The sequence below is a fragment of the Salmo salar genome, chromosome 07 (assembly GCF_965601325.2).
Source record: "Salmo salar chromosome 07, fSalSal1, whole genome shotgun sequence".
Taxonomy (NCBI): domain Eukaryota; kingdom Metazoa; phylum Chordata; class Actinopteri; order Salmoniformes; family Salmonidae; genus Salmo; species Salmo salar.
Window position 1 is genome coordinate 675,318 of NC_138297.1, and position 26,167 is coordinate 701,484.

The 26,167-nt window shown below is 40.2% G+C and overlaps 18 non-coding genes across 18 annotated transcripts; all 18 read left to right on the plus strand.

Annotated features, from left to right (window-relative positions):
• Positions 1–3,421: 3,421 nt before the first annotated feature.
• trnav-aac (transfer RNA valine (anticodon AAC)) lies at positions 3,422–3,494 on the plus strand. Its single transcript has one exon. It is a non-coding gene; the product is annotated as a tRNA-Val (tRNA).
• Positions 3,495–3,635: 141 nt separating this feature from the next.
• Positions 3,636–3,708, plus strand: trnav-cac (transfer RNA valine (anticodon CAC)). The gene has a single exon. It is a non-coding gene; the product is annotated as a tRNA-Val (tRNA).
• A 970-nt stretch (positions 3,709–4,678) lies between these two features.
• trnav-cac (transfer RNA valine (anticodon CAC)) lies at positions 4,679–4,751 on the plus strand. Its single transcript has one exon. It is a non-coding gene; the product is annotated as a tRNA-Val (tRNA).
• A 347-nt stretch (positions 4,752–5,098) lies between these two features.
• trnav-aac (transfer RNA valine (anticodon AAC)) lies at positions 5,099–5,171 on the plus strand. Its single transcript has one exon. It is a non-coding gene; the product is annotated as a tRNA-Val (tRNA).
• Positions 5,172–5,312: 141 nt separating this feature from the next.
• trnav-cac (transfer RNA valine (anticodon CAC)) lies at positions 5,313–5,385 on the plus strand. Its single transcript has one exon. It is a non-coding gene; the product is annotated as a tRNA-Val (tRNA).
• A 133-nt stretch (positions 5,386–5,518) lies between these two features.
• Positions 5,519–5,591, plus strand: trnav-aac (transfer RNA valine (anticodon AAC)). Its single transcript has one exon. It is a non-coding gene; the product is annotated as a tRNA-Val (tRNA).
• A 141-nt stretch (positions 5,592–5,732) lies between these two features.
• trnav-aac (transfer RNA valine (anticodon AAC)) lies at positions 5,733–5,805 on the plus strand. Its single transcript has one exon. It is a non-coding gene; the product is annotated as a tRNA-Val (tRNA).
• A 355-nt stretch (positions 5,806–6,160) lies between these two features.
• trnav-uac (transfer RNA valine (anticodon UAC)) lies at positions 6,161–6,233 on the plus strand. The gene has a single exon. It is a non-coding gene; the product is annotated as a tRNA-Val (tRNA).
• A 355-nt stretch (positions 6,234–6,588) lies between these two features.
• Positions 6,589–6,661, plus strand: trnav-cac (transfer RNA valine (anticodon CAC)). The gene has a single exon. It is a non-coding gene; the product is annotated as a tRNA-Val (tRNA).
• A 133-nt stretch (positions 6,662–6,794) lies between these two features.
• On the plus strand, positions 6,795–6,867 carry trnav-uac (transfer RNA valine (anticodon UAC)). Its single transcript has one exon. It is a non-coding gene; the product is annotated as a tRNA-Val (tRNA).
• A 6,042-nt stretch (positions 6,868–12,909) lies between these two features.
• On the plus strand, positions 12,910–12,982 carry trnav-uac (transfer RNA valine (anticodon UAC)). Its single transcript has one exon. It is a non-coding gene; the product is annotated as a tRNA-Val (tRNA).
• A 5,830-nt stretch (positions 12,983–18,812) lies between these two features.
• Positions 18,813–18,885, plus strand: trnav-uac (transfer RNA valine (anticodon UAC)). Its single transcript has one exon. It is a non-coding gene; the product is annotated as a tRNA-Val (tRNA).
• Positions 18,886–19,874: 989 nt separating this feature from the next.
• Positions 19,875–19,947, plus strand: trnav-uac (transfer RNA valine (anticodon UAC)). The gene has a single exon. It is a non-coding gene; the product is annotated as a tRNA-Val (tRNA).
• A 1,837-nt stretch (positions 19,948–21,784) lies between these two features.
• trnav-aac (transfer RNA valine (anticodon AAC)) lies at positions 21,785–21,857 on the plus strand. The gene has a single exon. It is a non-coding gene; the product is annotated as a tRNA-Val (tRNA).
• Positions 21,858–21,998: 141 nt separating this feature from the next.
• On the plus strand, positions 21,999–22,071 carry trnav-cac (transfer RNA valine (anticodon CAC)). The gene has a single exon. It is a non-coding gene; the product is annotated as a tRNA-Val (tRNA).
• A 133-nt stretch (positions 22,072–22,204) lies between these two features.
• trnav-uac (transfer RNA valine (anticodon UAC)) lies at positions 22,205–22,277 on the plus strand. The gene has a single exon. It is a non-coding gene; the product is annotated as a tRNA-Val (tRNA).
• Positions 22,278–23,266: 989 nt separating this feature from the next.
• Positions 23,267–23,339, plus strand: trnav-aac (transfer RNA valine (anticodon AAC)). Its single transcript has one exon. It is a non-coding gene; the product is annotated as a tRNA-Val (tRNA).
• A 347-nt stretch (positions 23,340–23,686) lies between these two features.
• Positions 23,687–23,759, plus strand: trnav-uac (transfer RNA valine (anticodon UAC)). The gene has a single exon. It is a non-coding gene; the product is annotated as a tRNA-Val (tRNA).
• The last annotated feature ends 2,408 nt before the right edge of the window (positions 23,760–26,167 follow it).

Here is a 26,167-nt window from a genome sequence, read left to right on the forward strand (position 1 = left end):
GCGGATGCGAGCTTCGACTGGAAGCCAGTGGAGAGAGCGGAGGAGCGGGGTGACGTGAGAGAACTTGGGAAGGTTGAACACCAGACGGGCTGCGGCGTTCTGGATGAGTTGTAGGGGTTTAATGGCACAGGCAGGGAGCCCAGCCAACAGCGAGTTGCAGTAATCCAGACGGGAGATGACAAGTGCCTGGATTAGGACCTGCGCCGCTTCCTGTGTGAGGCAGGGTCGTACTCTGCGAATGTTGTAGAGCATGAACCTACAGGATCGGGTCACCGCCTTGATGTTGGTGGAGAACGACAGGGTGTTGTCCAGGGTCACGCCAAGGCTCTTAGCACTCTGGGAGGAGGACACAAGGGAGTTGTCAACCGTGATGGCGAGATCATGGAACGGGCAGTCCTTCCCCGGGAGGAAGAGCAGCTCCGTCTTGCCGAGGTTCAGCTTGAGGTGGTGATCCGTCATCCACACTGATATGTCTGCCAGACATGCAGAGATGCGATTCGCCACCTGGTTGTCAGAAGGGGGAAAGGAGAAGATTAATTGTGTGTCATCTGCATAGCAATGATATGAGAGACCATGTGAGGATATGACAGAGCCAAGTGACTTGGTGTATAGCGAGAATAGGAGTGGGCCAAGAACAGAGCCCTGGGGGACACCAGTGGTGAGAGCACGTGGTGCGGAGACAGATTCTCGCCACGCCACCTGGTAGGAGCGACCTGTCAGGTAGGACGCAATCCAAGCGTGCGCGGTGCCGGAGATGCCCAGCTCGGAGAGGGTGGAGAGGAGGATCTGATGGTTCACGGTATCAAAGGCAGCAGATAGGTCTAGAAGGATGAGAGCAGAGGAGAGAGAGTTAGCTTTAGCAGTGCGGAGAGCCTCCGTGACACAGAGAAGAGCAGTCTCAGTTGAATGCCCAGTCTTGAAACCTGACTGATTAGGATCAAGAAGGTCATTCTGAGAGAGATAGCAAGAGAGCTGGCCAAGCACGGCGCGTTCAAGAGTTTTGGAGAGAAAGGAAAGAAGGGATACTGGCCTGTAGTTGTTGACATCGGAGGGATCGAGTGTAGGTTTTTTCAGAAGGGGTGCAACTCTCGCTCTCTTGAAGACGGAAGGGACGTAGCCAGCGGTCAAGGATGCGTTGATGAGCGAGGTGAGGTAGGGGAGAAGGTCTCCGGAAATGGTCTGGAGAAGAGAGGAGGGGATAGGGTCAAGTGGGCAGGTTGTTGGGCGGCCGGCCGTCACAAGACGCGAGAGTTCATCTGGAGAGAGAGGGGAGAAAGAGGTCAAAGCACAGGGTAGGGCAGTGTGAGCAGGACCAGCAGTGTCGTTTGACTTAGCAAACGAGGATCGGATGTCGTCAACCTTCTTTTCAAAATGGTTGACGAAGTCATCCGCAGAGAGGGAGGAGGGGGGGGGGGGAGGGGGAGGAGGATTAAGGAGGGAGGAGAAGGTAGCAAAGAGCTTCCTAGGGTTAGAGGCAGATGCTTGGAGTTTAGAGTGGTAGAAAGTGGCTTTAGCAGCAGAGACAGAAGAGGAAAATGTAGAGAGGAGGGAGTGAAAGGATGCCAGGTCCGCAGGGAGGCGAGTTTTCCTCCATTTCCGCTCGGCTGCCCGGAGCCCTGTTCTGTGAGCTCGCAGTGAGTCGTCGAGCCACGGAGCAGGAGGGGAGGACCGAGCCGGCCTGGAGGATAGGGGACAGAGGAAATCAAAGGATGCAGAGAGGGAGGAGAGGAGGGTTGAGGAGGCAGAATCAGGAGATAGGTTGGAGAAGGTTTGAGCAGAGGGAAGAGATGATAGGATGGAGGAGGAGAGAGTAGCGGGAGAGAGAGAGCGAAGGTTGGGACGGCGCAATACCATCCGAGTAGGGGGAGAGTGAGAAGTGTTGGATGAGAGCGAGAGGGAAAAGGATACAAGGTAGTGGTCGGAGACTTGGAGGGGAGTTGCAATGAGATTAGTGGAAGAACAGCATCTAGTAAAGATGAGGTCAAGCGTATTGCCTGCCTTGTGAGTAGGGGGGGAAGGTGAGAGGGTGAGGTCGAAAGAGGAGAGGAGTGGAAAGAAGGAGGCAGAGAGGAATGAGTCGAAGGTAGACGTGGGGAGGTTAAAGTCACCCAGAACTGTGAGAGGTGAGCCATCCTCAGGAAAGGAACTTATCAAGGCGTCAAGCTCATTGATGAACTCTCCAAGGGAACCTGGAGGGCGATAAATGATAAGGATGTTAAGCTTGAAAGGGCTGGTAACTGTGACAGCATGGAATTCAAATGAGGAGATAGACAGATGGGTCAGGGGAGAAAGAGAGAATGTCCACTTGGGAGAGATGAGGATTCCAGTGCCACCACCCCGCTGGCTCGATGCTCTAGGGGTATGCGAGAACACGTAGTCAGACGAGGAGAGAGCAGTAGGAGTAGCAGTGTTATCTGTGGTGATCCATGTTTCCGTCAGCGCCAGGAAGTCTAGGGACTGGAGGGTAGCATAGGCTGAGATGAACTCAGCCTTGTTGGCCGCAGACCGGCAGTTCCAGAGGCTGCCGGAGACCTGGAACTCCACGTGGGTCGTGCGCGCTGGGACCACCAGGTTAGAGCGGCAGCGGCCACGCGGTGTGGAGCGTTTGTATGGCCTGTGCAGAGGAGAGAGAACAGGGATAGGCAGACACATAGTAGACAAGCTACAGAAGAGGCTACGCTAATGCAAATGAGATTGGAGTGACAAGTGGACTACACGTCTCGAATGTTCAGGAAGTTAAGCTTACGTTGCAAAAATGTTATTGACTAAAATGATACAGTACTGCTGGCTGGTGGAGTAGGCTAGCTAGCAGTGGCTGCGTTGTTGACTTTGAACGTGTAGCTGGCTAGGTAACCTCGGTAGTTTCAGTACTACACCTTGTCATGATACAAAGCAACTTTGTAGCTAGCTAGCTAACATAACACTAATCAAGACGTTCCTTGTAGTGTATTTAGTTTCAACAATGCTGCTCGTCGGTAATAGTTGGCTAGGTTAGGAAAAATGGCGTCGCGGGGGACGGAAATAGCTGGCTAGCTAACCTCGATGGCTGGCTAGCTAACAATTATCAATTAACAATTATCAAGCTATGACAAAGACAACTAGGTAGCTCGCTAGGTAACACTGCACTAGTCAAATCGTTCCGTTGTGAAGTATTAGTAACTACAGCGCTGCTAGTCGGTAACGGATGGCTATCTGGCAGTGGGTTAATGATGACTAGGTGTGTTGAGTAAGTCTGGCGCCGCGTCGCGGCTGGCTAGCACACCTCGATAATACTCAAACTCAAACTACACAATTATCTCTACTATACTCTACTATTAACAGAGAATAGTTATTTTCATAAATGCCTAATTTTGGAAATTTGAACACGTGCCATGAATATCTGTAAAATTCGGTTTACTCCTTGCAGATAATTGTTGCAGAAGTTTCTGTAGTGTAGTGGTTATCACGTTCGCTTAACACGCGAAAGGTCCTCGGTTCAAAACCGGGCGGAAACAGAGCTCTTTGACACATGCAGTAGGTCCTGTACTTTCAACAAAGAATTGTTATTTTCATATATTCTGTATTTTGGAAATTCGAATACGTGCCATGAATATCTGTAAAATTTTGTTTACTCCTCGCTGCGAAATGTAGCAGCAGTTTCTGTAGTGTAGTGGTTATCACGTTTGCTTCACACGCGAAAGATCCCTGGTTCGAAACCGGGCGGAAACAACGCTCATTGACATGTTCTGATTTACCGTAGTGGTAACAGAAAATTTCATGAATTCTTTATTTTGGAAATTCGAATACGTGCCCTGAATATCTGTAAAATTCGGTTTACTTCTTGCAGGAAAATCAAGCAGTAGTTTCTGTGGTCTAGTGGTTATCACGTTTGCTTCACACGCGAAAGGTCCCTGGTTCGAAACCGGGCGGAAACAAAACTCATTGACACATTCTGAAGTACCATAGTGGTAACAGAAAATTTCATGAATTCTTTATTTTGGAAATTCGAATACGTGCCATGAATATTTTTAAAATTCGGTTTACTTCTTGCAGGAAAATCAAGCAGAAGTTTCTGTAGTGTAGTGGTTATCACGTTCGCTTTACACGCGAAAGGTCCTCGGGCGGAAACAGTGCTCTTTGACACCTGCAGTAGGTACAGTACTTTTAAAAGAGAATAGTTATTTTCATAAATGCCTAAATTTGGAAATTTCAACACTTGCCATGAATATCTGTAAAATTCGGTTTACTCCTTGCAGCTGAATGTAGCAGCAGTGTCTGTAGTGTAGTGGTTATCACGTTCGCTTTACACGTGAAAGGTCCTCAGTTTGAAACCGGGAGGAAACAGTGCTCTTTGACATGTGCAGTAGGTACTGTACTATTAACAGAGAATAGTTATTTTCATAAATGCCTAATTTTGGAAATTTGAACACGTGCCATGAATATCTGTAAAATTCGGTTTACTCCTTGCAGATAATTGTTGAAGCAGTTTCTGTAGTGTAGCGGTTATCACGTTTGCTTAACACGCGAAAGGTCCTCGGTTTGAAACCGGGCGGAAACAGAGCTCTTTGACACGTGCAGTAGGTACTGTACTTTCAACAAAGAATTGTTATTTTCATGAATTCTGTATTTTGGAAATTCGAATACGTGCCATGAATATCTGTAAAATTCGATTTACTCCTCGCAGCTAATTGTAGCAGTAGTTTCTGTGGTGTAGTGGTTATCACGTTTGCTTCACACGCGAAAGGTCCCTGGTTCGAAACCGGGCGGAAACAACGCTCATTGACACATTCTGAAGTACCATAGTGGTAACAGAAAATTTCATGAATTCTTTATTTTGGAAATTCGAATACGTGCCATGAATATTTTTAAAATTCGGTTTACTCCTTGCAGAAAAATCAAGCAGCAGTTTCTGTAGTGTAGTGGTTATCACGTTCTCTTTACACGTGAAAGGTCCTCAGTTTGAAACTGGGAGGAAACAGTGCTCTTTGACACGTGCAGTAGGTACTGTACTATTAACAGAGAATAGTTATTTTCATAAATGCCTAATTTTGGAAATTTGAACGCGTGCCATGAATATCTGTAAAATTCGGTTTACTCCTTGCAGATAATTGTTGCAGAAGTTTCTGTAGTGTAGTGGTTATCACGTTCGCTTAACACGCGAAAGGTCCTCGGTTCGAAACCGGGCGGAAACAGAGCTCTTTGACACGTGCAGTAGGTACTGTACTTTCAACAAAGAATTGTTATTTTCATGAATTCTGTATTTTGGAAATTCGAATACGTGCCATGAATATCTGTAAAATTCGGTTTACTCCTCGCAGCTAAATGTAGCAGCAGTTTCTGTAGTGTAGTGGTTATCACGTTTGCTTCACACGCGAAAGGTCCCTGGTTCGAAACCGGGCGGAAACAACACTCATTGACACATTGTGATTTACCGTAGTGGTAACAGAAAATTTCATGAATTCTTTATTTTGGAAATTCGAATACGTGCCCTGAATATCTGTAAAATTCGGTTTACTTCTTGCAGGAACATCAAGCAGAAGTTTCTGTAGTGTAGTGGTTATCACGTTCGCTTAACAAGCGAAAGGTCCTCGGTTTGAAACCGGGCGGAAACAGTGCTCTTTGACACCTGCAGTAGGTACTCTACTATTAACAGAGAATAGTTATTTTCATAAATGCCTAATTTTGGAAATTTGAACACGTGCCATGAATATCTGTAAAATTCGGTTTACTCCTTGCAGATAATTGTTGCAGAAGTTTCTGTAGTGTAGTGGTTATCACGTTCGCTTAACACGCGAAAGGTCCTCGGTTCAAAACCGGGCGGAAACAGAGCTCTTTGACACATGCAGTAGGTACAGTACTTTTAAAAGAGAATAGTTATTTTCATAAATGCCTAAATTTGGAAATTTCAACACGTGCCATGAATATCTGAATAATTCGGTTTACTCCTTGCAGCTAAATGTAGCAGCAGTTTCTGTAGTGTAGTGGTTATCACGTTAGCTTTACACGTGAAAGGTCCTCAGTTTGAAACCAGGAGGAAACACTGCTCTTTGACATGTGCAGTAGGTACTGTACTATTAACAGAGAATAGTTATTTTCATAAATGCCTACTTTTGGAAATTTGAACACGTGCCATGAATATCTGTAAAATTCTGTTTACTTCTTGCAGGAAAATCAAGCAGCAGTTTCTGTAGTGTAGTGGTTATCGCGTTCGCTTTACACGCGAAAGGTCCTCGGTTCGAAACCGGGCGGAAACAGTGCTCTTTGACAAGTGCAGTAGGTACTCTACTATTAACAGAGAATAGTTTTTTTCATAAATGCCTAATTTTGGAAATTTGATCACGTGCCATGAATATCTGTAAAATTCGGTTTACTCCTTGCAGATAATTGTTGCAGAAGTTTCTATAGTGTAGTGGTTATCAGGTTCGCTTAACACGCGAAAGGTCCTCGGTTCGAAACCGGGCGGAAACAGAGCTCTTTGACACGTGCAGTAGGTACTGTACTTTCAACAAAGAATTGTTATTTTCATGAATTCTGTATTTTGGAAATTCGAATACGTGCCATGAATATCTGTAAAATTCGGTTTACTCCTCGCAGCTAAATGTAGCAGCAGTTTCTGTAGTGTAGTGGTTATCACTTTTGCTTCACACGCAAAAGGTCCCTGGTTCGAAACCGGGCGGAAACAACGCTCATTGACACATTCTGAAGTACCATAGTGGTAACAAAAAATTTCATGAATTCTTTATTTTGGAAATTCGAATACGTGCCCTGAATATCTGTAAAATTCGGTTTACTTCTTGCAGGAAAATCAAGCAGCAGTTTCTATAGTGTAGTGGATATCACGTTCGCTTTACACGCGAAAGGTCCTTGGTTCGAAACCGGGCTGAAACAGTGCTCTTAAACACGTGCAGTAGGTACAGTACTTTTAAAAGAGAATAGTTATTTTCATAAATTCCTAAATTTGGAAATTTCAACACGTGCCATGAATATCTGTAAAATTCGGTTTACTCCTTGAAGATAATTGTTGAAGCAGTTTCTGTAGTGTAGCGGTTATCACGTTCGCTTTACACGCCCCTTTTTGGAGTTTCAGGAAGTGGAAGAGAAGCAGGTGTCTGAGTGCTTGAGAGAGAATATCGTTTTTTTTTGGAGGTCTAGTTGACTTATAAGTTTGAAAGTTTGTGAGTGACTGTAGTGAAGTTTCTGTGAAACGTTTTTGCTATTGTCCCCCATCAGCGTGAGCTGTTTGGGGGATATTGCTTAAAATAACCGGACGGACAACATGGCTTCGACATCAAGAATACAAACGACGACGAGAAAGGACAACAGTGAAATCAGAATGTTAAACGAAGAACTGAAAAAAAGAACATATGAGAAGGAACTGACGGTGAACGTGGAAATAAGTGGAGAAGGGAAAATAACAACGATGGAATTGCTGAGAGGAATAAAGGAAGTTTGCGGAACAATACTGGGATGTCGAATGAAAGACGGGAATAAGTATGAAGTAACAATGTCTCATGTAAATGGAAAAGAAAGACTAATAGACGGGCTAAAGATAAAGAACTGTCAAATCATGGCTAAAGAACTAGGGAACGATGAGCTGGTGGTGTCCTTTTTGAACTTGCCCGCATACATTACGGATGAGGAGATAGAAGAGAAACTAAAAGGCTGGAAGGTGAAGGCGACCACGCCAATCAAGAGGAGGATGTGGCCAGGAACGGACATTGTAGATGGGACAAGATTTTGCAAGGTAAAGTTTACAGACAATGTGCAATCCTTGCCATATTCTACAAAATTTAACACTGTCGAGGGATTTGAATATTTTCGTGTAATCCACGACAATCAAGTGAAGGTATGTAGATTATGTATTCAGCCGGGGCACATACTTAAGGAATGTCCGGAATTCACATGCCACAAATGTAGTGAACAAGGGCATTATGCCAGAGAATGTCGGAACATAGGAAATGTGTGCAAAATGTGTGACAGACCTAAAGTTAGATGTAGCTGTAATAAGGGAGAAAATCACTTACTTTTGCAAACAATGGACCTCACGTCTGAGGAAGAGGGGAGTGTGCCTATGGAGAGGGAGGATGAGAGTGACATGGAGAGTGTGACTCCAGAGACAGTGGCAGATAAGCTTGAAGAGCCTGTAATGTCTCCTGGCAAAGCACGAGACGCCGTTTTAGTCTCTGCTGCTGACAAGGTGGAACAGCAGCACATGATGGGTGAAAGACATACACAGGTAGAGATGGTGCAAGGTGCTTCTCAGGTGCCTGAGCCAGCTTTAAGCCTGTGTAAAAATTACACCAAAGAGTGGGCTGGGTCCACTGAAGTCACGGGCACTGTTAAAGCGCACTTTTCAAAAGGCTTCCCCGCCGATCCCCCCAAAAATCCAAATAAAGAGACGGATGATGAAATAGATAGTGAGGATCTTCAGTTGTTTGTAAAAAATAAGAGGTCATTGTCGAAAACCAGGGAGATGATGGGTTTTGGAAAAAAGAAAAAGTAGGATTTTTAAGGACTTGTTTGGCTCTGATTATACTTCTGCACACATTCATAATGATTACAGTCGCATCCCTAAATGGTAACAGTTTGAGAAACATGAGCAAATTTGAGCAGGTATTAGTGTCTGTTAAGGCAGACATGTTGTGTTTTCAAGAGACCAATTGGACAGACTCCAAAATGCAGGAGATTAAGAGTAAATGGTCAGATTTAATTTTTTGTAGTCATGGAGGGGATAAAACATGTGGTGTGGCTATTTTGATAAAAAATGATGTGGTGCAAAATGTAAAAGAAATATATGCTGACAATGATGGCAGACTTATTGTAATTGAATTTGAAGTTCAAAATGTAGTTTTTCGTTTAATTAATGTTTATGCTTCAAACATTGAATCTGAAAGGAGAGAAATGTTTCACAAATTAAAAACACTGTGCTCAGAAAACTGTATACTGATAGGAGATTTTAATGTGAGGTGTAGTAGAATGGATGCCTCTAGTTGTGCTAAATTCAGATATGACTCTTCTAGAAATGCATTATGGAAACTTATGAATGAGGAGAATCTAGTAGATATATGGAGGGCTGAAAATCCAAACAGAAGAGTATTCTCTAGAAGGCAGGTGGTTCTAAAGGAATTAAAACAAAGCAGAATTGATTTATGTCTAGCAAAACAAGAATTGGTGCAGAATGTTAAGAAGGTGTCATATACCTTTACAGCATATAGTGATCATGCAGTAATGTCATTTCAAATGGGTTTTGGTGTGGAGAGGAGAGGGGGAGGTGTCTGGTGTTTAAATGCCAGTCTGTTAAAGGAGGAAGGATATAGAAATGAAATTGTTGAATGTATTAATGATGAAATGTCTAATGTACTGTTAAAAGAGAATGTGTGTTTATGGTGGGAGGAAGTGAAAGTAAAAGTAAAAAATAGGAGTATTAGGTACGCAAAAAATCATAACCGTTTAGATAAGCAGAAAGAAATAATGCTTAGGAATAGGATGTTGCATGAACTTGAAAAGGCTGATACGGATCCAGACTATGATGTTGTGAATTATTTGAAAATCCATGCAGAGCTGGGTCGTTATGAAAAAAATAAATGTTTGGGTGCTATTGTTAGGAGCAGGGCACAGTACGCTTTGGAGGGAGAGAAATGTACATCCTTTTTTTTGGGGTCTGGAAAAAAGAAAACAAACTAAGAGTTACATTGTAGAGTTGGAAGATGAAAGAGGTGTAAAGGTAAACGATTTTGTTGGGATCTTAGAGACAGTTGAAACCTTTTACAGAAATCTTTACAAAAAGAATGATGTAGATAAAGTGTGTGTTGTAAAAGTGTTGGATACAATTAGTGCCAAAGTATCGCAGGCAGATAGAATGATGTGTGATGAAGAGATTTCGATTATGGAAATCAAGGAAGCAATTGTTAGCACGCAAGGTAATAAAAGTCCGGGTTTGGATGGTTTAACAAATGAGTTCTATAAAGTCTTTGTAGATATTTTGGCACCCATTTTAGTGAGGGTGTTTCATTATATGGAAGAGAATAAGGAAATCCCTGAGTCTATGTCAACTGGAATGTTAACGATCTTATTCAAAAATAGGGGCAGTAGATTAAAGTTAGAAAATTATAGGCCTATTAGCCTTCTAAATTCGGATTATAAGATACTGACTAAAGTGTTAGCGAATAGGATGAAAAAGGTGATTGGGAGTATTATTGAATCAACACAAGCCTACGGCATACCTGGAAGAGATATTTCAGATGTAATTTGTACAATTAGGGATGTTGTTAATCAAATGAAAAATGAAGGTGGTATAGTTTTAAGTTTGGACTTTAACAAAGCTTTCGATAGAGTGGAGCACAGCTTTTTATTACAGACTTTGGAGAGGTTTGGGTTTGGGCCAAAGTTTGTATCTTGGATCAACCTGTTGTATAGTGGGGCTAAAAGTTGTGTTAAATGTAACGGAGTGTTAACAGATACTTTCCCTGTGGAGAGGTCAGTAAGGCAGGGCTGTCCTTTGTCAGCTCTGCTGTACAGTGTTTCTACAGAACCGTTAGCTACATTGATAAATAGTAATAAAGAAGTAAGGGGTGTTGGAATCCCAGGTGGTGGTGTCAGTGTTGTACATCAGTACGCTGATGACACTACTTGTACTGTGAAGGATATAGAAAGTATTGGAAGCATTATGGGGATCATAGATATATATGGCAAGGCATCGGGTGCTAAAGTTAATATAGAGAAGACTGAAATAATGTTTGTTGGGGATATCAATGTAAACGGGTGTGAGATTCCATTCAAGAGCGCAAAGGATTTTATTAAAGTGCTGGGAGTAAACATTGGTGTAAAGGAGAAAGAGGCAAAAGATATAACTTGGACTGGGATACTTAATAAAGTCAAGCTAACGTTGAATTTCTGGAAAAATAGAAAACTAAAGTTACAAGGGAAAGTAATTGTTGCAAATGCTTTGGTATTATCCAAATTTGTGTATGTTTTGGGAGTCCTGGACATGCCGGAGTGGGTCCTAAATGAATTGAATAATGTGGTGTCAAATTTTATTTGGGATGGTAAAGGAGTGAGAATATCTCAGAAAACATTGATTGCTGACTATGTGGATGGAGGTTTAAAACTTGTAGATTTAGATGTCAAAAGAAAAGCTATTAGGATAAAAACAGTAAAGAAATATTTGTATGACAGTGAAGATTATGGCTGGAAACACTTCTTTAGAGTCTACTTAGAGGAGAGTGGTGGTTGTGAGGATAATGGTTTATTGATGGGGCTTAAAAGGGCAATGTTTGAAAAGGTACCAGATTTTTATAAAGAGGTGCTAAATGCATGGGCAGAGTTGTTGCCTAATGTATATTATGAATGTGGACATATTGACCTGATTATGAATCAACCTATATTTCTGAATGAGAAAATCAAGAACAAAGAAAAAGTTTTGTATAATAAAGTATTTATGAGTGCAGGTCTACGGCAAATAAAAGATTATACTTATGAGGTAATTCCAGGGTTTTTACCTGGGGAAGCTATTTTTGACATAATCAATGAATGGGATGAAGAGGTGGGAAGGGGAACAGTGAATAATATGTATGACAAGATAAAGAATAGTATACCAAGAGCATGGGTTGATTTAATAAATAGTGAAGTTGAAAGAGAAGATTTATTTGTATTTCCTAATTTGTTCATTGGTAGCAGTAAGAAGAAAGTACATTTATCTAGTATACCAGTGAAAAGATTGTATAGAATAATGGTAGGAAAAGTGTGTAGAAGGCCGGCTGCTGAGAAATTTTGGAAAGTAGTTTTTCCGGAATTGGATGAAAAAAAAGATATGGGGAAATTTAAATGTAAAATATAATAGTAAGGAGTGTGAAAATAATGATTTCAAACTAAGACATAATAGAATATTTACAAAGGTGGTGCTAAAGAAAATTAATTGTGAGATAGAAAGGGAATGCGACGTATGTGGACGTTTCCCGGAAACTCTTATGCATTTGTTTATAGAATGTGAGGATTTAAAATATTTTTTTTGTAAAGTTAAGGAAATGTTATGTAGAAACTGGGGGGGAGATTTCGTGAAAAAGTATGCGTGGGAGGAACTTTTGTTATTTGGAGTGTCTGGTAAATGTGAGGGTGCTAATGTGTGTTTGTTGAATATGGTTTTGAGTTTTGTGAGGTATGCTATTTTTTGTAGGAGGAATTATGTTTCTTTTGACAGAAAGAGGGTTCAGGTGTGGAGTATCTTTATAGCACTGTTCAGTAAACACATAGATATGTTGTTTAATTATGGGATGGAACATTTTGATGAGTCTTTTGTTGAAGGGAGTGGGTTAATTTCACGAGAGGAGAGTGGAGGTATCACTTATAATTTTTGAAAGCACTGTTTTGATATTTTCTTTGTTGATAATTTGATAGGGGGTGAATTGTTCACCTGCCTCTGTTAGTCTAGTGTCTTCTGTATTGTTCTCTGTGGATTGTACTGTAAACAGTAGATTGTACTGTAAATATTGTAAACAAACATTTTTGATAATAAAAAAAAAAAAAAAAAAAAAATCACGTTCGCTTAACACGCGAAAGGTCCTCGGTTCGAAACCGGGCGGAAACAGAGCTCTTTGACACGTGCAGTAGGTACTGTACTTTCAACAAAGAATTGTTATTTTCATGAATTCTGTATTTTGGAAATTCGAATACGTGCCATGAATATCTGTAAAATTCGGTTTACTCCTCGCAGCTAATTGTAGCAGTAGTTTCTGTGGTATAGTGGTTATCACTTTTGCTTCACACGCGAAAGGTCCCTGGTTCGAAACCGGGCGGAAACAACGCTCATTGACACATTCTGAAGTACCATAGTGGTAACAAAAAATTTCATGAATTCTTTATTTTGGAAATTCGAATACGTGCCCTGAATATCTGTAAAATTCGGTTTACTTCTTGCAGGAAAATCAAGCAGCAGTTTCTATAGTGTAGTGGATATCACGTTCGCTTTACACGCGAAAGGTCCTTGGTTCGAAACCGGGCTGAAACAGTGCTCTTAAACACGTGCAGTAGGTACAGTACTTTTAAAAGAGAATAGTTATTTTCATAAATTCCTAAATTTGGAAATTTCAACACGTGCCATGAATATCTGTAAAATTCGGTTTACTCCTTGAAGATAATTGTTGAAGCAGTTTCTGTAGTGTAGCGGTTATCACGTTCGCTTTACACGCCCCTTTTTGGAGTTTCAGGAAGTGGAAGAGAAGCAGGTGTCTGAGTGCTTGAGAGAGAATATCGTTTTTTTTTGGAGGTCTAGTTGACTTATAAGTTTGAAAGTTTGTGAGTGACTGTAGTGAAGTTTCTGTGAAACGTTTTTGCTATTGTCCCCCATCAGCGTGAGCTGTTTGGGGGATATTGCTTAAAATAACCGGACGGACAACATGGCTTCGACATCAAGAATACAAACGACGACGAGAAAGGACAACAGTGAAATCAGAATGTTAAACGAAGAACTGAAAAAAAGAACATATGAGAAGGAACTGACGGTGAACGTGGAAATAAGTGGAGAAGGGAAAATAACAACGATGGAATTGCTGAGAGGAATAAAGGAAGTTTGCGGAACAATACTGGGATGTCGAATGAAAGACGGGAATAAGTACGAAGTAACAATGTCTCATGTAAATGGAAAAGAAAGACTAATAGACGGGCTAAAGATAAAGAACTGTCAAATCATGGCTAAAGAACTAGGGAACGATGAGCTGGTGGTGTCCTTTTTGAACTTGCCCGCATACATTACGGATGAGGAGATAGAAGAGAAACTAAAAGGCTGGAAGGTGAAGGCGACCACGCCAATCAAGAGGAGGATGTGGCCAGGAACGGACATTGTAGATGGGACAAGATTTTGCAAGGTAAAGTTTACAGACAATGTGCAATCCTTGCCATATTCTACAAAATTTAACACTGTCGAGGGATTTGAATATTTTCGTGTAATCCACGACAATCAAGTGAAGGTATGTAGATTATGTATTCAGCCGGGGCACATACTTAAGGAATGTCCGGAATTCACATGCCACAAATGTAGTGAACAAGGGCATTATGCCAGAGAATGTCGGAACATAGGAAATGTGTGCAAAATGTGTGACAGACCTAAAGTTAGATGTAGCTGTAATAAGGGAGAAAATCACTTACTTTTGCAAACAATGGACCTCACGTCTGAGGAAGAGGGGAGTGTGCCTATGGAGAGGGAGGATGAGAGTGACATGGAGAGTGTGACTCCAGAGACAGTGGCAGATAAGCTTGAAGAGCCTGTAATGTCTCCTGGCAAAGCACGAGACGCCGTTTTAGTCTCTGCTGCTGACAAGGTGGAACAGCAGCACATGATGGGTGAAAGACATACACAGGTAGAGATGGTGCAAGGTGCTTCTCAGGTGCCTGAGCCAGCTTTAAGCCTGTGTAAAAATTACACCAAAGAGTGGGCTGGGTCCACTGAAGTCACGGGCACTGTTAAAGCGCACTTTTCAAAAGGCTTCCCCGCCGATCCCCCCAAAAATCCAAATAAAGAGACGGATGATGAAATAGATAGTGAGGATCTTCAGTTGTTTGTAAAAAATAAGAGGTCATTGTCGAAAACCAGGGAGATGATGGGTTTAGGAAAAAAGAAAAAGTAGGATTTTTAAGGACTTGTTTGGCTCTGATTATACTTCTGCACACATTCATAATGATTACAGTCGCATCCCTAAATGGTAACAGTTTGAGAAACATGAGCAAATTTGAGCAGGTATTAGTGTCTGTTAAGGCAGACATGTTGTGTTTTCAAGAGACCAATTGGACAGACTCCAAAATGCAGGAGATTAAGAGTAAATGGTCAGATTAAATTTTTTGTAGTCATGGAGGGGATAAAACATGTGGTGTGGCTATTTTGATAAAAAATGATGTGGTGCAAAATGTAAAAGAAATATATGCTGACAATGATGGCAGACTTATTGTAATTGAATTTGAAGTTCAAAATGTAGTTTTTCGTTTAATTAATGTTTATGCTTCAAACATTGAATCTGAAAGGAGAGAAATGTTTCACAAATTAAAAACACTGTGCTCAGAAAACTGTATACTGATAGGAGATTTTAATGTGAGGTGTAGTAGAATGGATGCCTCTAGTTGTGCTAAATTCAGATATGACTCTTCTAGAAATGCATTATGGAAACTTATGAATGAGGAGAATCTAGTAGATATATGGAGGGCTGAAAATCCAAACAGAAGAGTATTCTCTAGAAGGCAGGTGGTTCTAAAGGAATTAAAACAAAGCAGAATTGATTTATGTCTAGCAAAACAAGAATTGGTGCAGAATGTTAAGAAGGTGTCATATACCTTTACAGCATATAGTGATCATGCAGTAATGTCATTTCAAATGGGTTTTGGTGTGGAGAGGAGAGGGGGAGGTGTCTGGTGTTTAAATGCCAGTCTGTTAAAGGAGGAAGGATATAGAAATGAAATTGTTGAATGTATTAATGATGAAATGTCTAATGTACTGTTAAAAGAGAATGTGTGTTTATGGTGGGAGGAAGTGAAAGTAAAAGTAAAAAATAGGAGTATTAGGTACGCAAAAAATCATAACCGTTTAGATAAGCAGAAAGAAATAATGCTTAGGAATAGGATGTTGCATGAACTTGAAAAGGCTGATACGGATCCAGACTATGATGTTGTGAATTATTTGAAAATCCATGCAGAGCTGGGTCGTTATGAAAAAAATAAATGTTTGGGTGCTATTGTTAGGAGCAGGGCACAGTACGCTTTGGAGGGAGAGAAATGTACATCCTTTTTTTGGGGTCTGGAAAAAAGAAAACAAACTAAGAGTTACATTGTAGAGTTGGAAGATGAAAGAGGTGTAAAGGTAAACGATTTTGTTGGGATCTTAGAGACAGTTGAAACCTTTTACAGAAATCTTTACAAAAAGAATGATGTAGATAAAGTGTGTGTTGTAAAAGTGTTGGATACAATTAGTGCCAAAGTATCGCAGGCAGATAGAATGATGTGTGATCAAGAGATTTCGATTATGGAAATCAAGGAAGCAATTGTTAGCACGCAAGGTAATAAAAGTCCGGGTTTGGATGGTTTAACAAATGAGTTCTATAAAGTCTTTGTAGATATTTTGGCACCCATTTTAGTGAGGGTGTTTCATTATATGGAAGAGAATAAGGAAATCCCTGAGTCTATGTCAACTGGAATGTTAACGATCTTATTCAAAAATAGGGGCAGTAGATTAAAGTTAGAAAATTATAGGCCTATTAGCCTTCTAAATTCGGATTATAAGATACTGACTAAAGTGTTAGCGAATAGGATGAAAAAGGTGATTGGGAGCATTATTGAATCAACACAAGCCTACGGCATACCTGGAAGAGATATTGCAGATGTAATTTGTACAATTAGGGATGTTGTTAATCAAATGAAAAATGAAGGTGGTATAGTTTTAAGTTTGGACTTTAACAAAGCTTTCGATAGAGTGGAGCACAGCTTTTTATTACAGACTTTGGAGAGGTTTGGGTTTGGGCCAAAGTTTGTATCTTGGATCAACCTGTTGTATAGTGGGGCTAAAAGTTGTGTTAAATGTAACGGAGTGTTAACAGATACTTTCCCTGTGGAGAGGTCAGTAAGGCAGGGCTGTCCTTTGTCAGCTCTGCTGTACAGTGTTTCTACAGAACCGTTAGCTACATTGATAAATAGTAATAAAGAAGTAAGGGGTGTTGGAATCCCAGGTGGTGGTGTCAGTGTTGTACATCAGTACGCTGATGACACTACTTGTACTGTGAAGGATATAGAAAGTATTGGAAGCATTATGGGGATCATAGATATATATGGCAAGGCATCGGGTGCTAAAGTTAATATAGAGAAGACTGAAATAATGTTTGTTGGGGATATCAATGTAAACGGGTGTGAGATTCCATTCAAGAGCGCAAAGGATTTTATTAAAGTGCTGGGAGTAAACATTGGTGTAAAGGAGAAAGAGGCAAAAGATATAACTTGGACTGGGATCCTTAATAAAGTCAAGCTAACGTTGAATTTCTGGAAAAATAGAAAACTAAAGTTACAAGGGAAAGTAATTGTTGCAAATGCTTTGGTATTATCCAAATTTGTGTATGTTTTGGGAGTCCTGGACATGCCGGAGTGGGTCCTAAATGAATTGAATAATGTGGTGTCAAATTTTATATGGGATGGTAAAGGAGTGAGAATATCTCAGAAAACATTGATTGCTGACTATGTGGATGGAGGTTTAAAACTTGTAGATTTAGATGTCAAAAGAAAAGCTATTAGGATAAAAACAGTAAAGAAATATTTGTATGACAGTGAAGATTATGGCTGGAAACACTTCTTTAGAGTCTACTTAGAGGAGAGTGGTGGTTGTGAGGATAATGGTTTATTGATGGGGCTTAAAAGGGCAATGTTTGAAAAGGTACCAGATTTTTATAAAGAGGTGCTAAATGCATGGGCAGAGTTGTTGCCTAATGTATATTATGAATGTGGACATATTGACCTGATTATGAATCAACCTATATTTCTGAATGAGAAAATCAAGAACAAAGAAAAAGTTTTGTATAATAAAGTATTTATGAGTGCAGGTCTACGGCAAATAAAAGATTATACATATGAGGTAATTCCAGGGTTTTTACCTGGGGAAGCTATTTTTGACATAATCAATGAATGGGATGAAGAGGTGGGAAGGGGAACAGTGAATAATATGTATGACAAGATAAAGAATAGTATACCAAGAGCATGGGTTGATTTAATAAATAGTGAAGTTGAAAGAGAAGATTTATTTGTATTTCCTAATTTGTTCATTGGTAGCAGTAAGAAGAAAGTACATTTATCTAGTATACCAGTGAAAAGATTGTATAGAATAATGGTAGGAAAAGTGTGTAGAAGGCCGGCTGCTGAGAAATTTTGGAAAGTAGTTTTTCCGGAATTGGATGAAAAAAAGATATGGGGAAATTTAAATGTAAAATATAATAGTAAGGAGTGTGAAAATAATGATTTCAAACTAAGACATAATAGAATATTTACAAAGGTGGTGCTAAAGAAAATTAATTGTGAGATAGAAAGGGAATGCGACGTATGTGGACGTTTCCCGGAAACTCTTATGCATTTGTTTATAGAATGTGAGGATTTAAAATATTTTTTTTGTAAAGTTAAGGAAATGTTATGTAGAAACTGGGGGGGAGATTTCGTGAAAAAGTATGCGTGGGAGGAACTTTTGTTATTTGGAGTGTCTGGTAAATGTGAGGGTGCTAATGTGTGTTTGTTGAATATGGTTTTGAGTTTTGTGAGGTATGCTATTTTTTGTAGGAGGAATTATGTTTCTTTTGACAGAAAGAGGGTTCAGGTGTGGAGTATCTTTATAGCACTGTTCAGTAAACACATAGATATGTTGTTTAATTATGGGATGGAACATTTTGATGAGTCTTTTGTTGAAGGGAGTGGGTTAATTTCACGAGAGGAGAGTGGAGGTATCACTTATAATTTTTGAAAGCACTGTTTTGATATTTTCTTTGTTGATAATTTGATAGGGGGTGAATTGTTCACCTGCCTCTGTTAGTCTAGTGTCTTCTGTATTGTTCTCTGTGGATTGTACTGTAAACAGTAGATTGTACTGTAAATATTGTAAACAAACATTTTTGATAATAAAAAAAAAAAAAAAAAAAAAAAAAATCACGTTTGCTTCACACGCGAAAGGTCCCTGGTTCGAAACCGGGCGGAAACAACACTCATTGACACATTGTGATTTACCGTAGTGGTAACAGAAAATTTCATGAATTCTTTATTTTGGAAATTCGAATACGTGCCCTGAATATCTGTAAAATTCGGTTTACTTCTTGCAGGAAAATCAAGCAGAAGTTTCTGTAGTGTAGTGGTTATCACGTTCGCTTTACACGCGAAAGGTCCTCGGTTCGAAACCGGGCGGAAACAGTGCTCTTTGACACCTGCAGTAGGTACAGAACTTTTAAAAGAGAATAGTTATTTTCATAAATGCCTAAATTTGGAAATTTCAACACGTGCCATGAATATCTGTAAAATTCGGTTTACTCCTTGCAGCTGAATGTAGCAGCAGTGTCTGTAGTGTAGTGGTTATCACCTTCGCTTTACACGTGAAAGGTCCTCAGTTTGAAACCGGGAGGAAACAGTGCTCTTTGACATGTGCAGTAGGTACTGTACTATTAACAGAGAATAGTTATTTTCATAAATGCCTAATTTTGGAAATTTGAACACGTGCCATGAATATCTGTAAAATTCGGTTTACTCCTTGCAGATAATTGTTGAAGCAGTTTCTGTAGTGTAGCGGTTATCACGTTTGCTTAACACGCGAAAGGTCCTCGGTTTGAAACCGGGCGGAAACAGAGCTCTTTGACACGTGCAGTAGGTACTGTACTTTCAACAAAGAATTGTTATTTTCATGAATTCTGTATTTTGGAAATTCGAATACGTGCCATGAATATCTGTAAAATTCGATTTACTCCTCGCAGCTAATTGTAGCAGTAGTTTCTGTGGTCTAGTGGTTATCACGTTTGCTTCACACGCGAAAGGTCCCTGGTTCGAAACCGGGCGGAAACAACGCTCATTGACACATTCTGAAGTACCATAGTGGTAACAGAAAATTTCATGAATTCTTTATTTTGGAAATTCGAATACGTGCCATGAATATTTTTAAAATTCGGTTTACTCCTTGCAGCTGAATGTAGCAGCAGTTTCTGTAGTGTAGTGGTTATCACGTTCTCTTTACACGTGAAAGGTCCTCAGTTTGAAACTGGGAGGAAACAGTGCTCTTTGACACGTGCAGTAGGTACTGTACTATTAACAGAGAATAGTTATTTTCATAAATGCCTAATTTTGGAAATTTGAACGCGTGCCATGAATATCTGTAAAATTCGGTTTACTTCTTGCAGGAAAATCAAGCAGAAGTTTCTGTAGTGTAGTGGTTATCACGTTCGCTTTACACGCGAAAGGTCCTCGGTTCGAAACCGGGCGGAAACAGTGCTCTTTGACACCTGCAGTAGGTACAGAACTTTTAAAAGAGAATAGTTATTTTCATAAATGCCTAAATTTGGAAATTTCAACATGTGCCATGAATATCTGTAAAATTCGGTTTACTCCTTGCAGCGGAATGTAGCAGCAGTGTCTGTAGTGTAGTGGTTATCACGTTCGCTTTACACGTGAAAGGTCCTCAGTTTGAAACCGGGAGGAAACAGTGCTCTTTGACATGTGCAGTAGGTACTGTACTATTAACAGAGAATAGTTATTTTCATAAATGCCTAATTTTGGAAATTTGAACACGTGCCATGAATATCTGTAAAATTCGGTTTACTCCTTGCAGATAATTGTTGAAGCAGTTTCTGTAGTGTAGCGGTTATCACGTTTGCTTAACACGCGAAAGGTCCTCGGTTCGAAACCGGGCGGAAACAGTGCTCTTTGACAAGTGCAGTAGGTACTGTACTTTCAACAAAGAATTGTTATTTTCATGAATTCTGTATTTTGGAAATTCGAATACGTGCCATGAATATTTTTAAAATTCGGTTTACTCCTCGCAGCTAATTGTAGCAGTAGTTTCTGTGGTCTAGTGGTTATCACGTTTGCTTCACACGCGAAAGGTCCCTGGTTCGAAACCGGGCGGAAACAACGCTCATTGACACATTCTGAAGTACCATAGTGGTAACAGAAAATTTCATGAATTCTTTATTTTGGAAATTCGAATACGTGCCATGAATATTTTTAAAATTCGGTTTACTCCTTGCAGAAAAATCAAGCAGCAGTTTCTGTAGTGTAGTGGTTATCACGTTCTCTTTACACGTGAAAGGTCCTCAGTTTGAAACTGGGAGGAAACAGTGCTCTTTGACACCTGCAGTAGGTACAGTACTTTTAAAAGAGAATAGTTATTTTCATAAATGCCTAAATTTGGAAATTTCAACACGTGCCATGAATATCTGTAAAATTCGGTTTACTCCTTGCAGCTGAATGTAGCAGCAGTGTCTGTAGTGTAGTGGTTATCACGTTCGCTTTACACGTGAAAGGTCCTCAGTTTGAAACCGGGAGGAAACAGTGCTCTTTGACATGTGCAGTAGGTACTGTACTATTAACAGAGAATAGTTATTTTCATAAATGCCTAATTTTGGAAATTTGAACACGTGCCATGAATATCTGTAAAATTCGGTTTACTCCTTGCAGATAATTGTTGAAGCAGTTTCTGTAGTGTAGCGGTTATCACGTTTGCTTAACACGCGAAAGGTCCTCGGTTTGAAACCGGGCGGAAACAGAGCTCTTTGACACGTGCAGTAGGTACTGTACTTTCAACAAAGAATTGTTATTTTCATGAATTCTGTATTTTGGAAATTCGAATACGTGCCATGAATATCTGTAAAATTCGATTTACTCCTCGCAGCTAATTGTAGCAGTAGTTTCTGTGGTCTAGTGGTTATCACGTTTGCTTCACACGCGAAAGGTCCCTGGTTCGAAACCGGGCGGAAACAACGCTCATTGACACATTCTGAAGTACCATAGTGGTAACAGAAAATTTCATGAATTCTTTATTTTGGAAATTCGAATACATGCCATGAATATTTTTAAAATTCGGTTTACTCCTTGCAGCTGAATGTAGCAGCAGTTTCTGTAGTGTAGTGGTTATCACGTTCTCTTTACACGTGAAAGGTCCTCAGTTTGAAACTGGGAGGAAACAGTGCTCTTTGACACGTGCAGTAGGTACTGTACTATTAACAGAGAATAGTTATTTTCATAAATGCCTAATTTTGGAAATTTGAACGCGTGCCATGAATATCTGTAAAATTCGGTTTACTCCTTGCAGATAATTGTTGCAGAAGTTTCTGTAGTGTAGTGGTTATCACTTTCGCTTAACACGCGAAAGGTCCTCGGTTCGAAACCGGGCGGAAACAGAGCTCTTTGACACGTGCAGTAGGTACTGTACTTTCAACAAAGAATTGTTATTTTCATGAATTCTGTATTTTGGAAATTCGAATACGTGCCATGAATATCTGTAAAATTCGGTTTACTCCTCGCAGCTAAATGTAGCAGCAGTTTCTGTAGTGTAGTGGTTATCACGTTTGCTTCACACGCGAAAGGTCCCTGGTTCGAAACCGGGCGGAAACAACACTCATTGACACATTGTGATTTACCGTAGTGGTAACAGAAAATTTCATGAATTCTTTATTTTGGAAATTCGAATACGTGCCCTGAATATCTGTAAAATTCGGTTTACTTCTTGCAGGAAAATCAAGCAGAAGTTTCTGTAGTGTAGTGGTTATCACGTTCGCTTTACACGCGAAAGGTCCTCGGTTCGAAACCGGGCGGAAACAGTGCTCTTTGACACCTGCAGTAGGTACAGAACTTTTAAAAGAGAATAGTTATTTTCATAAATGCCTAAATTTGGAAATTTCAACATGTGCCATGAATATCTGTAAAATTCGGTTTACTCCTTGCAGCGGAATGTAGCAGCAGTGTCTGTAGTGTAGTGGTTATCACGTTCGCTTTACACGTGAAAGGTCCTCAGTTTGAAACCGGGAGGAAACAGTGCTCTTTGACATGTGCAGTAGGTACTGTACTATTAACAGAGAATAGTTATTTTCATAAATGCCTAATTTTGGAAATTTGAACACGTGCCATGAATATCTGTAAAATTCGGTTTACTCCTTGCAGATAATTGTTGAAGCAGTTTCTGTAGTGTAGCGGTTATCACGTTTGCTTAACACGCGAAAGGTCCTCGGTTCGAAACCGGGCGGAAACAGTGCTCTTTGACAAGTGCAGTAGGTACTGTACTTTCAACAAAGAATTGTTATTTTCATGAATTCTGTATTTTGGAAATTCGAATACGTGCCATGAATATTTTTAAAATTCGGTTTACTCCTTGCAGCTAATTGTAGCAGTAGTTTCTGTGGTCTAGTGGTTATCACGATTGCTTCACACGCGAAAGGTCCCTGGTTCGAAACCGGGCGGAAACAACACTCATTGACACATTCTGAAGTACCATAGTGGTAACAGAAAATTTCATGAATTCTTTATTTTGGAAATTCGAATACGTGCCATGAATATTTTTAAAATTCGGTTTACTCCTTGCAGAAAAATCAAGCAGCAGTTTCTGTAGTGTAGTGGTTATCACGTTCTCTTTACACGTGAAAGGTCCTCAGTTTGAAACTGGGAGGAAACAGTGCTCTTTGACACGTGCAGTAGGTACTGTACTATTAACAGAGAATAGTTATTTTCATAAATGCCTAATTTTGGAAATTTGAACACGTGCCATGAATATCTGTAAAATTCGGTTTACTCCTAGCAGATAATTGTTGAAGCAGTTTCTGTAGTGTAGCGGTTATCACGTTCGCTTAACACGCGAAAGGTCCTCGGTTCGAAACCGGGCGGAAACAGAGCTCTTTGACACGTGCAGTATGTACTGTACTTTCAACAAAGAGTTGTTATTTTCATGAATTCTGTATTTTGGAAATTCGAATACGTGCCATGAATATCTGTAAAATTCGGTTTACTCCTCGCAGCTAATTGTAGCAGTAGTTTCTGTGGTATAGTGGTTATCACTTTTGCTTCACACGCGAAAGGTCCCTGGTTCGAAACCGGGCGGAAACAACGCTCATTGACACATTCTGAAGTACCATAGTGGTAACAAAAAATTTCATGAATTCTTTATTTTGGAAATTCGAATACGTGCCCTGAATATCTGTAAAATTCGGTTTACTTCTAGCAGGAAAATCAAGCAGCAGTTTCTGTAGTGTAGTGGTTATCACGTTCGCTTTACATGCGAAAGGTCCTCGGTTCGAAACCGGGCGGAAACAGTGCTCTTTGACACGTACAGTACTTTTAAAAGAGAATAGTTATTTTCATAAATGCCTAAATTTGGAAATTTCAACATGTGCCATGAATATGTGTAAAATTCGGTTTACTCCTTGCAGATAATTGTTGAAGCAGTTTCTGTAGTGTAGCGGTTATCACGTTCGCTTAACACGCGAAAGGTCCTCGGTTTTTAACCGGGCGGAAACAGAGCTCTTTGACAAGAGCAGTAGGTACTGTACTTTCAACAAAGAATTGTTATTTTCATAAATTCTGTATTTTGGAAATTCGAATACGTGCCATGAATATCTGTAAAATTCGGTTTACTCCTTGCAGCTAAATGTAGCAGCAGTTTCTGTAGTGTAGTGGTTATCACGTTCGCTTTACACGTGAAAGGTCCTCAGTTTGAAACCGGGAGGAAACAGTGCTCTTTGACATGTGCAGTAGGTACTGTACTATTAACAGAGAATAGTTATTTTCATAAATGCCTAATTTTGGAAATTTGAACACGTGCCATGAATATCTGTAAAATTCGGTTTACTCCTTGCAGATAATTGTTGAAGCAGTTTCTGTAGTGTAGCGGTTATCACGTTCGCTTTACACGCCCCTTTTTGGAGTTTCAGGAAGTGGAAGAGAAGCAGGTGTCTGAGTGCTTGAGAGAGAATATCGTTTTTTTTGGAGGTCTAGTTGACTTATAAGTTTGAAAGTTTGTGAGTGACTGTAGTGAAGTTTCTGTGAAACGTTTTTGCTATTGTCCCCCATCAGCGTGAGCTGTTTGGGGGATATTGCTTAAAATAACCGGACGGACAACATGGCTTCGACATCAAGAATACAAACGACGACGAGAAAGGATAACAGTGAAATCAGAATGTTAAACGAAGAACTGATAAAAAGAACATATGAGAAGGAACTGACGGTGAACGTGGAAATAAGTGGAGAAGGGAAAATAACAACGATGGAATTGCTGAGAGGAATAAAGGAAGTTTGCGGAACAATACTGGGATGTCGAATGAAAGACGGGAATAAGTATGAAGTAACAATGTCTCATGTAAATGGAAAAGAAAGACTAATAGACGGGCTAAAGATAAAGAACTGTCAAATCATGGCTAAAGAACTAGGGAACGATGAGCTGGTGGTGTCCTTTTTGAACTTGCCCGCATACATTACGGATGAGGAGATAGAAGAGAAACTAAAAGGCTGGAAGGTGAAGGCGACCACGCCAATCAAGAGGAGGATGTGGCCAGGAACGGACATTGTAGATGGGACAAGATTTTGCAAGGTAAAGTTTACAGACAATGTGCAATCCTTGCCATATTCTACTAAATTTAACACTGTCGAGGGATTTGAATATTTTCGTGTAATCCACGACAATCAAGTGAAGGTATGTAGATTATGTATTCAGCCGGGGCACATACTTAAGGAATGTCCGGAATTCACATGCCACAAATGTAGTGAACAAGGGCATTATGCCAGAGAATGTCGGAACATAGGAAATGTGTGCAAAATGTGTGACAGACCTAAAGTTAGATGTAGCTGTAATAAGGGAGAAAATCACTTACTTTTGCAAACAATGGACCTCACGTCTGAGGAAGAGGGGAGTGTGCCTATGGAGAGGGAGGATGAGAGTGACATGGAGAGTGTGACTCCAGAGACAGTGGCAGATAAGCTTGAAGAGCCTGTAATGTCTCCTGGCAAAGCACGAGACGCCGTTTTAGTCTCTGCTGCTGACAAGGTGGAACAGCAGCACATGATGGGTGAAAGACATACACAGGTAGAGATGGTGCAAGGTGCTTCTCAGGTGCCTGAGCCAGCTTTAAGCCTGTGTAAAAATTACACCAAAGAGTGGGCTGGGTCCACTGAAGTCACGGGCACTGTTAAAGCGCACTTTTCAAAAGGCTTCCCCGCCGCTCCCCCCAAAAATCCAAATAAAGAGACGGATGATGAAATAGATAGTGAGGATCTTCAGTTGTTTGTAAAAAATAAGAGGTCATTGTCGAAAACCAGGGAGATGATGGGTTTTGGAAAAAAGAAAAAGTAGGATTTTTAAGGACTTGTTTGGCTCTGATTATACTTCTGCACACATTCATAATGATTACAGTCGCATCCCTAAATGGTAACAGTTTGAGAAACATGAGCAAATTTGAGCAGGTATTAGTGTCTGTTAAGGCAGACATGTTGTGTTTTCAAGAGACCAATTGGACAGACTCCAAAATGCAGGAGATTAAGAGTAAATGGTCAGATTTAATTTTTTGTAGTCATGGAGGGGATAAAACATGTGGTGTGGCTATTTTGATAAAAAATGATGTGGTGCAAAATGTAAAAGAAATATATGCTGACAATGATGGCAGACTTATTGTAATTGAATTTGAAGTTCAAAATGTAGTTTTTCGTTTAATTAATGTTTATGCTTCAA